A 16338-nucleotide genomic window follows, 5' to 3' on the forward strand; every position below is an offset into this window, starting at 1 on the left:
TCTAAGTTCTGGCCAAAATAAATATAAAAAGAAAGTTCATAAAAAGTCAATCCTCTCACATCAGAAGCTTTGAAACAATGCTTGATATGGGAATATTTATCTCCTGATTCAGACTTTTATGGAGAAAGCTGTATTATGGTCAGATAATTCACATTTTCCATGTTAATGATAGATTTTTGTTTCTTTCTAACACAGATTTTCACTTCACAAGATGTTTGGTTTGGAGTTGTGTGGATTACTTATGGATTATTGTGATTTTTTTTCACCTGTTTGTACTCTCAATTTGATGGCACCCATTCACAGCAGAGGATCCATTGGTGAGCAAGTAATATTATGCAAAATTTCTCAGAATCTCTACATGCTGGACGACCTTTAGATGAGTACATATTCAACGCATTTTCATACTTGGGTGACCTATGCCATTAATACAAATTAATAGTTAAAAAAAAAAAAAAAACTCGACATGGCATGGCATTCTGCAAGGTTGATCAGTGATCACAGAGAACAAAGGTCATATTTTAAAAGAGGAAATCTCATTCTATCTGTTAAAGTGTATAATTCTAGCAGACTGTATTGATGTGTTTGAATATGAGAAACTTTGGAATAATGACAGATAGAATTCTGAAATGATGTGAATTATTATTGTATTGCTTAATAAATATTTATATTGAATTATTATTTTTATTGCCATCACAAAAAAGACCATAATCTATGCATTCATTTTAATAAAACATACTTTTTTTTGGCAATATAACACTATAATAAATACATAACATTAAATATTATACTTTGTTAATATTACTTCGTGATTCATTACCCAGGCTGGACATTTCTTTGTAAAATTTGTCAAATAATATTTGACACTTCAGATCTGTCTTTTTCAGATATTTTCAGCGCTTTGTAAGTTTTTATTTAACCAAATCGCTTACAAGATGCTCTGGGTTCTTACACATTTAATTTAGCTGAAACTAATTGGAAAATTACTAGAATTTCCTACTACCTTATTTTATACTAAAAATATTTTCATATTAAAAAACTGCAGTGTTGCTCACTTCTAAGTGGTCAGTTCACTAGATTTTGTCAATGAGCAGAGGAATAATCCAACCCCAAATGTAATAGTAAACCACACAGGACATGATTCTTACAGCTATTTCATTAGCATTGTGATGCCCTACAATTCACTTCTGACAGCAGCATGATTTCATGATTTTATATATATACTGTATATTATATATTCATGATATATATATATCCTTACATAAGGATTCTTAAATGCGCTCAATTTTTGTTGCACTGGATTCTCCACAGCACTCCTGCTAATGACAGGCTTGTACTGCTGTTGCTTTTCCTACAGTAGATATGTGCTTTTCCTCTTCACATTGTTCTGTACAGTTTGTGTTTTCGGGGTTCTCTTGTACATATATTCACAGAGGCCTCCGAGTTTCTCTTTTTTATTCCCTTTCTTCATTCATATTCCACCCAGCCTCGGTTCTTCACACAGAACCACTCTCTTTTTTACCAAACTTGCGCATGTGTGTCCCACCTTTCTCAGAACTACTCAGAATTTTCCACTCTGAACATGAAAAACCTACCACAAGGTGTTATAAAGGAAACAAGTAGTTACCAAGTCAAGTATAAGCCCCATCTGGGAGCTTGTTAGTAAATCCGAAACAAATGAGTCTCACTGTAGACTTGCGTGTTTTGTGAATTCTCACCATTTGCTTATTCTAGCTCAATCTAATGATTCCTCGGTGGCTCCCTTGCGTGCTGTAGCGGAGGAAAGAGACTTGTTGCTCTCATTTGTGAGTGTGCAGATGCACGGCTTGTGTTGTTTTATCTGCAGGGAGAGGAACACTTCTCATAATTGAAGAAGCGGTGAATTCATTTTCAAAGACGTGTTAAGAATTGCTTGAGATCAAAGCAGTTCTGCTATCTGTCTTCCCCACCTGCTCTCTGTGATTTCTTTCTTGCAGTTTTTCCATAAAAGGAACGCGTGAATTGGAGAGCAAAGGATTAGCCATTTTGGGGCGATCTTTAAGCTTCTTTCCCATACATGATTCTATATAGTTTTCAAGCAGCAGCAAGTTTAGATACTGTAATGGGTTCACACCGACAACATGACACATGGCAAAATGTTGAGTTTGAACTACATTTTATTACAGATGTCTGGAATACTTGAATCAGATTGGTCAATCATGACATAGTCAGATATTTGTGTATGATGAGTGTACATAACTGTAGTCATATAACTTTGCTGTCTTTTTCTTTTTATATAATAAAATAATTTCAACTCAAATCTATATTTCATGACTATTTGGCCAGTATTGCCCTGTAAAAAGCAGATTACAGTTTTTCTCAGTCACTTTGGTGCATTTCTCAAATCAGAAATTAAATTCTCAAAACTACTTGTACAACCTCCACATCATCTAGTCATTTATACACATCACAAAACCAGTTTCTAATTCTTTTGAACAAGTTGCGATTGCTTTTGTACATTCATGCAATTGATTACGCACATTTATTGGCGGTTTCCTACATTATCAGTTGCTAATGTCATGTTACTCAAAATGTATTATATAGTTTTCTGTGCAATAGTTTTACCCCTCAAAACATCTAGTCTCTAGTTCATCATATAAGTCATTAAATGCAAAATGGTTAATCTACTTGTCATAAACTGCCAAGCACACTTTTTATTTTTACAAATTATTATTAGACTTTTTGTAAATTTGGCATGAATTGTGCAAGTGAATCTTGACTAATGAAGAGAATGTAGATGATAAACCAATGATAAACCATTTCTCTGAAATAGCTCAAAGGTTCATCTCATGGATCTTCAGTTGGAAAGCTTGTACTGTATAGACAGAAGACAACACAAGAGTTACAAATTCTGAAAATTGACTTATTTTCATCTTTGTGCCATATTTCTTTTCATTTTCTATATCACAATGGCATTGTAAAGGTTTTTTTTTTATTTTTTGTGTCAAACCACTAGAAAAAGTGTAACTGGGAATTCTATCCAGTCTATTTCAATCAAAACAGTAATGTGTAAATTTGTACTTTTGAAATGGATATATGGCATACATAAGCATATGGCATACTGTTCAATACAGTAACTGTCATCCAAAATGTTGCCATGGTTTACAACCCGAATTCCGGAAAAGTTGGGACGTTTTTTAAATTTTAATAAAATGAAAACTAAAAGACTTTCAAATCACATGAGCCAATATTTTATTCACAATAGAACATAGATAACATAGCAAATGTTTAAACTGAGAAAGTTTACAATTTTATGCACAAAATGAGCTCATTTCAATTTTGATTTCTGCTACAGGTCTCAAAATAGTTGGGACGGGGCATGTTTACCATGGTGTAGCATCTCCTTTTCTTTTCAAAACAGTTTGAAGACGTCTGGGCATTGAGGCTATGAGTTGCTGGAGTTTTGCTGTTGGAATTTGGTCCCATTCTTGCCTTATATAGATTTCCAGCTGCTGAAGAGTTCGTGGTCGTCTTTGACGTATTTTTCGTTTAATGATGCGCCAAATGTTCTCCATAGGTGAAAGATCTGGACTGCAGGCAGGCCAGGTTAGCACCCGGACTCTTCTACGACGAAGCCATGCTGTTGTTATAGCTGCAGTATGTGGTTTTGCATTGTCCTGCTGAAATAAACAAGGCCTTCCCTGAAATAGACGTTTGGAGGGAAGCATATGTTGCTCTAAAACCTTTATATACCTTTCAGCATTCACAGAGCCTTCCAAAACATGCAAGCTGCCCATACCGTATGCACTTATGCACCCCCATACCATCAGAGATGCTGGCTTTTGAACTGAACGCTGATAACATGCTGGAAGGTCTCCCTCCTCTTTAGCCCGGAGGACACGGCGTCCGTGATTTCCAACAAGAATGTCAAATTTGGACTCGTCTGACCATAAAACACTATTCCACTTTGAAATAGTCCATTTTAAATGAGCCTTGGCCCACAGGACACGACGGCGCTTCTGGACCATGTTCACATATGGCTTCCTTTTTGCATGCTTTAGTTGGCATCTGCTGATGGCACGGCGGATTGTGTTTACCGACAGTGGTTTCTGAAAGTATTCCTGGGCCCATTTAGTAATGTCATTGACACAATCATGCCGATGAGTGATGCAGTGTCGTCTGAGAGCCCGAAGACCACGGGCATCCAATAAAGGTCTCCGGCCTTGTCCCTTACGCACAGACATTTCTCCAGTTTCTCTGAATCTTTTGATGATGTTATGCACTGTAGATGATGAGATTTGAACATGAGGAATGAGGAACATTGTTTTTAAAGTTTTCCACAATTTTTTTACGCAGTCTTTCACAGATTGGAGAGCCTCTGCCCATCTTTACTTCTGAGAGACTCTGCTTCTCTAAGACAAAGCTTTTATAGCTAATCATGTTACAGACCTGATATCAATTAACTTAATTAATCACTAGATGTTCTCCCAGCTGAATCTTTTCAAAACTGCTTGCTTTTTTAGCCATTTGTTGCCCCCGTGCCAACTTTTTTGAGACCTGTAGCAGGCATTAAATTTTAAATGAGCTAATTAAGTGGATAAAAGTGTAAAATTTATCAGTTTAAACATTTGCTACGTTATCTATGTTCTATTGTGAATAAAATATTGGCTCATGTGATTTGAAATTCCTTTAGTTTTCATTTTATTAAAATTTAAAAAACGTCCCAACTTTTCCGGAATTCGGGTTGTACATCAGAACATCCCTCCAGGGTACACTGTTATATTGACAACATGACTAAGCGATTTGACTGTCCATCCGTAAACTATGACACAAGGATGTTTCATTCTGATGGCACTGACATGTTCATTGACACAGATATTTATTTTTGAGAGATTAACTCAGGATTTTGAGCAAGAGACTGGCTTTTGCAGGTAATCCATGGTGTTTTGCTATTTGTACGAGTTGTTTTGAGAAATGCACTTACTGTTTTGCAAATCTCAAGGATGATTCAAGAAATGTACCAAAGCAACTGAGAAAAACTGTAATGTATGGTTACATTGACTAAAACCCTAACAGTGGATTAGTTTAAAGATTCTGCTAAGAAAATCAGTTTATTACATAAGAATCTTTCTTTCTAAGACATAAATACTATTTTCAGCAAGGATGCGTTAAATTGAAAAAAATAAAAGTAAAGACATTTTTTAACGTTACAAAATATTTTTAAAAATGCTGTTCTTTTGAACTTTCTATTCTTCAAAGAATCCTGTATTAAAATGCATCACAGTTTCCGCACAAACTTCAAGCAGCTCTTTTCCACATTCATTATAATAAGAAATATTTTTGAGCTGCAAATCAGCATGCTGGAATGATTTCTGAAACGTCATGTGACTGTGCAAAATTGAGTAATCAACCATCACAGCAAAAAAAAAAACACTTTAAAATATATAAAACAGTTCATACTGTGATGACTGTGATAATATTTCACAACATTAATGTTTTACTGTTTTTGATTGGTAAGGATACGTTTTATTTTGAAAAACATAAAAAAATCTTATGTGTGTGTGTGTGTGTGTGTGTGTGTGTGTGTCCTGTGTGGTTTACATACTATATATTAATACAGATAAATATATCTGCAATGATAATAATAATAACATCATTTATCTGCAATAATAATATATTATAATTTTTTACTGATGTCCTCATCTTGTTCCTCTCCTATCGGCTAAAGTTCAATCTCATTCAACACTTCTTAGAATTTCCTTAGACAGATAGACAGAGACAGACAGACAGACAGAAACAGACAGACAGAGACAGAGACACAGACACAGACACAGACACAGACAGATAGACAGAGACAGACAGACAGAGACACAGACAGACAGACAGACACAGACAGATAGACAGAGACAGACAGACAGAGACACAGACAGACAGACACAGACACCGACAGATAGACAGACAGACAGACAGACAGAGACACAGACAGACAGACAGACAGGCAGACAGATAGATAGACAGACAGACAGACAGACAGAGACAGACAGAAACAGACATACAGAGACAGACAGAGACAGACACACAGACAGAAACAGATAGACAGAGACAGATAGACAGAAACAGACAGATAGACAGAGACAGATATAAACAGACAGATAGACAGAAACAGACAGATAGACAGAGACAGATTGACAGAGACAGACAGACAGAGACAGATAGACAGAGACAGATAGACAGAAACAGACAGATAGACAGAGACAGATTGACAGACAGACAGACAGACAGAAACAGACAGATAGACAGAGACAGATAGACAGAGACAGACAGACAGACAGACAGACAGACAGAAACAGACAGATAGACAGAGACAGACAGACAGACAGACAGACAGACAGAAACAGACAGATAGACAGAGACAGACAGAAACAGACAGATAGACAGAGACAGAGACAGAGACAGACAGACAGACAGACAGAAACAGACAGACAGACCGACCAAGCTTTAGATACATTTTTAGAGAAATTATTTCTTCTGAGACAAAACGCAGACTTGTAAATGTACAAAGCATCTTACAAATGGACTGTTGGAGGGCATATTTCATAGCAGGACAACCACTGATGCTCATCAAAAGGACTCTTTGACATTGCAAAGGTTCATATTCTAGCCGTCTCCTAACAAAAGATCAGCACGCACCCACAAATACACTCATTGCACAAACAATCTGTTCTGAAGGAGGACAGAAAATGAACTTAAGTTCAGATCATTAGAGTGCGTGCCACGACATAGACCATTGTAATTCTGTTTGATAAATCAATTGTCCTCTGGGTAATGTGATAGTTCCGCAGCATGTCCTTCCCGTCGACCGGCTGTTCATCAGGAAATTAGGTGATGCTCAAATGAAAAGATGGCCTCATATCAGAAACAGGTCTGGGTTGTAGGAGAGAAGCTGAAGGACAAGCACATATTAGGTTTTAATTGATTAATATGCAAATGCAATTTTGGGTTAGTTGTACTTCCTAGAGCCACATATGATCTTTTTTGAACGATGTCCTGGCTGTGGTATTAAAACAAATGGTTTCATTAGAAAATTCCTCCGCTATACAACCTATTTAACAATAAAGGTAATTAAGACGCTATCACCCGACTATGGAAATAAGAACTCAGGCGGGGAGATTACAGTACTTAATTAACATTAAGTGTTTTCAATCCAATCAGTCCTCATTGTGGCGTGAGTTTCACAACTTCATAAAACTGCAGTCAAAAGGCAATCTTGCGAAGCTAATGTTGAATAAACCACTTTCAGCTTTTAAAATGATTTGTTGCAGAGCTTTAAATTCAAACCCAATTTCATATTAGAACTGCAGGGGACCTTTTCTGCAAAACTGTGACAACGCCACTGCTATCCTGCTAATGTAACAATGACAGGAGTTTCCTAAGGCATACTACACAGTGCTCTTTAGTGGATCGTCTAAAAATAACACATGCCATCCCTAAAAATAATCAGATCTGTCACAAAACAATAGTTAAAATATAAACAGACCAATAAATTCAGTGGCCTCATAAGGTGTATGTCGCTTCTCTGTCGCTTTGGTGCATTTCTCGAATCATCCTTACTATTTGCAAAGAAGTATGTGCATTTCTCAAAACAATTTGTACAAACAGCACCACAAAACAGATTACCAGCAAAAGCCTGTAACTTACTCAAAATCTTTAGTTCATCTCTCAAAAGCAAGTATTTATGTCAATGAACATATCAGTGCCATCAGAATGAAAAGTCCTTGTGTCATTGTTCACAAACAAGATAGTCAAAATGCTTAGTCATGTTGTCAATATAACAGTGCACTTTGTTAGTATTACTAGATGTAAACTATGGCAACAGTTTGGATGACAGTTACTGTATTGAACAGTATGCCATATGCTTATATATGCCATATATAAGCCATCATTTCAAAAGTACACATTTACACATTACTGTATGTGTGATATTGATTGAAAGAGACTAGATAGAATTCCCAGTTACACTTTTACAGTTTTTCTCAATTGCTTTGGCTCAGTTCTCAAATTATTTTTTTATTTCCCAAAACATTAAGTTCAGATCTCTGAAAAATTCGCTTCTTTTTCACATCAGATTGGAATTTCTTATTGATTTGAGCAAATTGCAAATGCTTTGGCACATGTGTGCAAAGAGTACATACAACTGTCTGCAGTTTGGACAACAAATAATTGCATATGGCTTGTTGATCAAAACTGATGACTCGATTCTCACTTACACTGTCAAACACTTCAGAACTTCTCAGACATTTTTTATTGTGTAAGCCATCACATTCAAAACGATCTATTCAATTATCATAATTAGTATACATGAATGTATATTCTAAAATATATCTGACATTGACATTATTTGTAATGTCTGCTAAATTGGCACATGACCTCTAATTGCATTCGCAATCTAATTGCAAATTACCTCTAATATGAATCAACCATTTAACCATTTAACCAATCAACTTTGGGAGTATATATATATATGTATATATATATATATGTAGATTGCCCACAGCACAATCACTGCTGTAGAAGTTTTTGAGAATGGAGGACGTTCACAACCCTGAACTGCAGCAACATGCTCATGGAAGAGCAATTGGAAGGCGTGTAAGAATACGTGGTGGTGGTAGAGGAAGAAATAATCGAGGAAGAGGTGGAAATAGAAGAGTCAGAGTCTCTGATGAAATCAGAGCCACACTTGTCATGTCATAAATCATGGTTTTACAATGGAAGAGGCTGGTCGAAGAGCACAGCCTAATGTAAACAGGTCCACAGTGTCATCAATTGTGCAAACCTTTCGTAGGGAAAACAGGTAAATATGTTTTTTTTTGTTTTACAGTATGTAAAGTATGTTTACAGTATAAACAACAATATTGTAAAGGTAAATGCAAGTCTATTTGTTTATTCTATAGAACTGCACGACAACCTCGCGCTGGTGGCAGAGCAGCAGTATTTAACCAACTGCAAGAACAAGAAATTTGCAACATGGTCATAGCCAACAATTCCATCAGGCTAAGAGAGATCCAAAGTGCAATCATAAATGACAATAATGTCTTTGCAAATATAAATTCTGTCAGCATTTCCACCATAGACAGAGTTTTAAAAAGACATCATGACTATGAAACAGCTCTATAAGGTGCCATTTGAGAGGAACAGTGAAAGAGTCAAGGCGTTGCGGTACCAGTATGTCCAGGTAAACCATTGGTGTGCACTTAGTGAGTTTTCCTGTTTTTCTAAGATGCCTGTATTACTTTACTGTAAGTTTCAGAAACCCATAAGAAAATACATTTACTGTTACATTTTTTTCTGTGTTTCTTCATAGAGAATCATGGAGTTAGAAGTACATGAAACGACCCACATTCTTGTTTTTTGTGGACGAGGCTGGGTTTAATCTGTCCAAAGGCCGGAGACGTGGTCGCAATCTCATTGGACACCGAGCCACAATTGACACACCAGGCCAACGTGGGGCCAATATTACTATGTGTGCTGCCATTTCAGAGAACGGTGTGAGCACACATATTCCACACATTGGGCCCTATAATACCCAACTTCTCCTGGCCTTCCTAAATGCACTTTACAGAGACCTGATTCCAGAACAAGAAAGAGGTTTAGTTAGACCACATTTGCCTAATTATGTTGTTGTCTGGGATAATGTCAGCTTCCACCGAACCAACAGTGTTAGGGACTGGTTTGCTGCACATGAAAGGATAACAGTGGAATTCCTTCCACCATACTCTCCATTCCTAAATCCAATAGAAGAGTTTTTTTCAGCATGGAGGTGGAAAGTGTATGATCATAGACCACAAAATCAGATGTCTTTGTTGGATGCCATGAATGCTGCATGTGAGGACATCACAGCTGACCATTGCAGGGGATGGGTGCGGCATTCAATGAGATTTTTTTCCACGGTGTGTGGCAATGGAAAACATCAGATGTGATGTTGATGAAAATCTTTGGCCTGACCAACGTGTGTGACAAGATGTCCACCAAGAATAATTTGTTTGTTTTTTTTTCCCATGAATGTTATTTGTTGGTAATACACAAATATGAAATGTAAAGTGAAATCTTGTTACTCTTGTCAGTTACTTTAAATTGTACAGTAAATACACTTGTATTGTGTATATACACATGAAGTACAAAAATAAACACTGTAAAAATACAAATGTTCATAGACTTTTTTTTTTTTCTACATACTATTGACTTTTCTCAACAAATATGAGATTTTTGTTTAAACCCTTAATTTTCATGGTTGACTGTTGTGGTGAAAAACAACTAAACATTTTGACCAGTGTGGGTCACACAATGATAAAAATACTTTAGATTTTGGTGGCCTTGGCCAAATTATTGACACAATAACTAGGTTTTGAAAAATGAATTAAATGTTTTGGGTGAGTAACTACATTTTGCAGACATGCTATAAAGTTTTGAAGTTCCTGCAAACAGCTGTGATATTTGCACTCACAGTTTAGAGAATGCTAAGACTGTTTCGAAAAATGTCAAAGCAATTGAGAAAAACTGTACTAGTGGTCTGACCAAAAATAAAAATAAAACAATAAATAAACCTTACGTAACAATGTCATTCTGATATATAAAAGGAAAAAGACATATGGGCACAAAGATGAACAAAAAAAAATAAGTCCATCAGAATTTGTAAGTCTTGTGTTGTCCTCTGTCTATACAGTACAGTATATGTTTTCCAACTGAAGATTCATGAGATTCATAGCTTTGAGCTATTTCAGAGAAATGCTTTATCATTGGTTGATCTACAGTACATTCTCTTCATTAGTCAAGATTCACTTGCACAATTCATGCCAAATTTACAAAAAGTCTAATCATAATGTGCAAAAAAAAAAAAAAAAAAAATGGCTTGACAGTTTATGAAAACTAGATTAACCATTTAATTAAGCATTTAATGACCTATACGATGAACTAAAGACTAGATGTTTTGAGGGGTAAGACTATTGCACAGAAAACTATATTCTAAATTTTGAGCGACATGACATTAGCAACTGATAATGTAGGAAACCGCAGATAAATCCAAATTACTCCAAAAAGTTTTGAAGCTTTCTGTTCTTATCCCACTTAAACATTTTAAACAATTACTTAAACAATCGAAATTTGAACAATGCACATGTTTTCAATAAGCCTTTTTATGGTATTTTAAATTGTTTTACATGTACTGTAAATCAGTTTTGATTGCTGTGTCTGTTTTTGTGATTCTGTGTAACTTGTGTACTGTTGCTCCAGGGCTCCCTTGTAAAAGAGATTTGACTATCTCAATGGGACATCACCTGGTAAAATAAAGGATAAATAAAAATAAAAAAAATAAATAAAAATAAATAAATGTACATAATCAATTGCATGAATGTACAAAAGCAATCGCAACTTGTTCAAAAGAATGAGAAACTGGTTTTATGATGTGTATAAATAACTAGATGATGTGGAGGTTGTTTTGAGAATTTCATTTCTGTTTTTAAAAATGCACCAAAGCAACTGAGAAAAACTGTAAGACACATTTAAAATTAAATTTTTAGCTATAAATTTTACAAGAAATACTGCTCAAAATTAAATATATTATATTTAGACACCTGGTTGTCACACTAGTGTTGTCTATTTTGTGAACTCTGACTTTTGACTTTTTCTTTAAAAATATGTTGTTACTATGTAGAAAATACAAAAATTATGTAGTGCATTATATAAGTTGTTAATAGAGCCATGCTGCAGCAGTAAAGACACATAGACACACAAATTAAATTAAATTAAATTAAATTAAATTAAATTAAATTAAATTAAATTAAATTAAATTAAATTAAATTAAATTAAATTAAATTAAATTAAATTAAATTAACAAGTTTATACAATTAATAAAATAATAAATAAACAGCCAATAAAAGCCCATAATATAAAATTAAAAAGCCATAAAAAGGACATTAAATAAAATAGCTCATAAAATTAAGGAAAATGAAAAATATAAATATATTGCTGTAAATGCACTTGGTGACCACAATGTGGGCAATTTTTTTTTTCTTCCACATTTCTAAAGGATCGTGTGACATTTAATCTTGGCTTAATAATTCAGCTTTGCCATTATGAAAAATATTTTCAAACAGAAAACAGTTATTTTAATTAATAATATTTCACAATATTATAGTTTTAATGTATTTTGATCAAATAAATGTACCCTTGTTGAGTATAAGACACATCTTTCGAAAACATTTACTTACTGAATTTTAGTATATATATTAAAAGGTTATTGTACATTATTCTACAGGAATTCTTCTGAAATAGTCTTACAGATAGCACTGAAAATGACAGACTTCAAGACTGCCCTCTGCTAAATGAATTTAATTGCTTAAAACTTTTTTCACGGTTATGACAACACTATTAAATAATAATCTCTTCTATAATTCCTGGGTAAAACAATGAACAGTATAATGTAATTCATGCTAATGCTAAGGGATTAGTTATTATTGTTATTATTGGTAATAATAATATATGTGTGACAGGTTGAGTTTGGTTCCAATCCAATAGATTTTTGTTGGGGTTTTTTCATCGCACTGTGAAGAATCCCACACAATCTCCCCACACCCAATCTACAAGTCTTGCACGCCACACACACACACACACACACACACACAGTGTCCCTCTCTCTCGTTATATCCCACTTTACCTCCCTCCTGTGCTGCCGACTTGTATCTTATCCGCTAACTCTGCTCTAGGCAGTGACTATGATGTTCAAACACTTCCCCTCTGTGTTGTTGAATTAGCAAAATGCCAAAGGTCCCCCTCGCTCCCTCCCTCCGTGGATTCTCCTAGTATCTCTTTTCCACTCATCCCTCAGGTGCAATAAGAACAAAACAAAAGCTGATGACAAATGATGCTGAGGACTCTGATGTAAAAGATGAAAGAAATGTCACAGACACACACATACAATAACATACTGCTCATGCAGCCTGCAGGTAAACATTGCTCTTGTTTTATTAGGCATGTGGAAGAAGAGGGGTTCTCCAATTAAATGGTCTCTATTTTGACTTCTCATCCGCTTATCATCAAAAGGAAAGTTTTTTCCCTGCTTTTTCATGTTGTGCATGAAAATACTGTCTCTTGAGGACTGCTGTTGGGTGTCTTGATGAAGAATCATGGAAGTATTCAATTTGCACATGGTCTCCAAAAGTAAAGGTCTGCTTTACATGGTCTTCATTTTCAGATTTTTGCTATTTCAGGCTTCACAAGAGGGCGCTAAGAGTGTAAACACATAATGACTTCCAATTACAGAGCGGAGGGGGAAATATAAATACTTGCAATCAAAAATATTCAACCCACCAGAGACAAATGTAATTTGTTTTTTTTTTTGTTTTCTTTTTACTTTGCAACTTCAACTTGCAATCACTCAAATCAAACTTAGACTTTTATTTTACCTGTTTGCCAAAGCAACATTTCTAATTTTTACCTGAAGAATTGAAACAATTAAAACTAAATATACTGAAAACAATAAATAAAAGTATATAAAAGGTACACATAATAAAATAGCATGCACATTTAAAAATGAAAGTGAAACAAGACAATACAGTATACAATTAAAACTACTTAAAAATATTAGCAAACACAACAAACTATAAAAGTATAGTCATACAAAAATAAAGCAAATAACAAAGAGAGAAATAACTAAAATAATAATTTAAATGCAATTAATAAATTGATTGCATTTACTAAATTAAAGTCAAAGTCAAAAGATACAATATCTGTCACTCACATTTTTGAAAATAGACTTTATAGTGCATGATTCAAACTTAAATTTGTATAATTCATGAATGAAAACATTTTGTAACATGATATTGATGTACCATTTACATGGTAATGCAATGTCTGATTTTAAAATGGGTTTTAAAGGATGAATTTTTAGATTTTAAGTTTTCAGTTGATATATAATTTCTGATGATTTCTAAAATGTGATAGAGAAAAAGGCAGCGAAGAATCTTTTTTTTAAACAAAGGTCAAAACTCCTGTTATAATTTAGATTTTTGAGGGTGCACTCTTGTCATAAATTAATCTATTACTTTTCCTACATAATTTTTAACAAAAAACATTGGTAAAATATATATTTGGGAGTCTTAGACCTTTCCAACGATATATTGTTTGTCAAGATTAGATTAGATTTAATTTTAATATAGTGAAGTAAATGTAGGCATCCCGTATACGGGACGGGGTGACAGTTAAAGGGTTAATAAATGGACTTTTTTTATATCTGAAACAACGGGGAAAAGTGGCATCTTCGTTCTCTGACCAAGTAATTAAATTAGTAGAAAACTCACCCTTTGTGTTCACTAATATAATTAGCATCTTTTAAACTGTTTAATATTATAGAAATTATGAATATGATAGAAATTACAATTCAAGTTTAAATGTGTGTGCTTGTATATTTGTATGTGTTTGTGTTTACATGTGTTGGTATGTGTGAAGGGAAGGTGAGAGAAGAAGGACGAACTGGACATTACGACATACTTCTTATATGAAAGTCCTTGACTAGATGTATGTCCCATCCAGCAATGACAAGAAGCCCCTGTCAAGCTTTAAGTGCTTCCATTTAAGAAGAGCTCAATGACTTCACTTCTGCTGTGCGCTTCCACCTTAATAAAAAGTGTTATGGCAAGATCTTTTACTGTCTAACCAAATCAATCCTGAAAGCTGAGAAATGTTCTGTCTTTCAAGAGTATTGAAATTCAAAAAGCATTGTCTTACTTTGAGCATTCAGAATATGTTCTTTCAAGGTTGAATATCTCTTGCTGCAATGAAGTTAAAGGGATGAAGCAGAGGAGTTAACAATAATCTTGGCCTCAGACGGATATGCCCGTGTACCGCCCTCAGTCCGTTTACTGAGCCTGTGATGCATATTGCATACAAAACCAGAAAGTGTTTGCAAATATTGCCATTAAGACTAATTATGGGAATAATAAAGGGAAAGTTCTAGCAAAAACAAAATGTATTTGCTGAATGAAATCAGTACTTTTTAAATAATTTTAGGGTGCTGTTTTCAAAAATAGCACCTGCTTTGCTCCAGCATCAACACATTTCATATAATTTTTTCCTTCTGATAAACATTTGTAAGGTACAGAACTCTTACAAGAATTACTGCCACAGAAACACGATTCATATCTTCCTCTGAGATGGGTTAACTTACAACTTTTGTTTAATTCTCAGCTGATTTTTGCATGTGTGAATGGTTCTGAAGGCACACTTTTATGCCTACTCTTGATTTCCACGTTTCCAGTCCTTTGCAAATAATAAACTAAATTACATAATTTTAATACTTATTTTTGTCAAATCAGAACTTTTGACATTCACTGTAAAATATAACCGTGAATTTTATGGTAAAAGACTGTAAAAATGCTAGAGTAAAAACATGTTAAATGGTTAAATGAAAATTCCCCTACTATATACTGTGAAAAACTGTATTAGACACTACTGTAATTTTACGGTAGTATAGCGTTTTTGGACATATATTTTTTAGACATATAATTTACAGTGAATAACCGTAAATTGACATTCCCAGAATCCCCTGCGTTACATTTCAAATTTGATGTTTTTTTTTTGTTTTTTTTATCAGTTTTGTATATTAAGGTTGTATGGTACACATAATATTTTGAAATGAATGTTTATTGGATTATTTAGTTACCATGATGGGGTTTAGTGTCTGTGTGAATGACAATGTGCACCTTAAAAGCTGCTTGTGATGGGCTTTGGTTCATCATGTGACCTGCATTTGGTGGTTATCAGTGTATCATAAAAGTACAAAAAGTACTTCAGTAGGTTGGTGTATTAACATTAATGAAATTACAGTATTTCTTATTTGTGAAAAATACATAAATTATATTTAACATACTTAACTCAGCATAGTCAAATAAGGTAATTGTTTTTTGTTTTTGTTGTTTTCAAATCAACCTTATATTCAAGATGGATTGCTATGTAATGACATAAATGTTACATAATAAAAATATAATAAATGTTATGACAATTTGTTTCTAAAATGAATTCAATATACAATCAATAACAAAAGTGAAAAATAAATAAACAAGAGTTTGAGGTACATTTGGGGGAAATTAAATCATGAAAATTCAATTCAATTTATTAATTAAATATAGATAAAATCAATACAAATGTATACATTTCAAACACTGATTACTAATATAATGTTTTTTAAAATTGTATGCGTGTATGATATTAGAAATTATAAATATAAAAAAAATACAGCATCAGCAACTGTTAGGTTTTCTATCTTTATTTACTGGCATTTAATTGGAATTTAAAGGCATTCTGAATCTATTT

The 16338-nt window shown here is 34.0% G+C and overlaps 1 long non-coding RNA gene across 1 annotated transcript; it reads left to right on the forward strand.

Moving 5' to 3' along the window:
* The first annotated feature begins 8722 nt into the window (after window positions 1-8722).
* Window positions 8723-9997, forward strand: LOC132143022 (uncharacterized). Its single transcript, XR_009434156.1, has 3 exons — window positions 8723-8827; window positions 8928-9208; window positions 9338-9997. It is a non-coding gene; the product is annotated as an uncharacterized LOC132143022 (long non-coding RNA).
* The last annotated feature ends 6341 nt before the right edge of the window (window positions 9998-16338 follow it).

This window comes from Carassius carassius, chromosome 7, assembly GCF_963082965.1.
Source record: "Carassius carassius chromosome 7, fCarCar2.1, whole genome shotgun sequence".
NCBI lineage: Eukaryota > Metazoa > Chordata > Actinopteri > Cypriniformes > Cyprinidae > Carassius > Carassius carassius.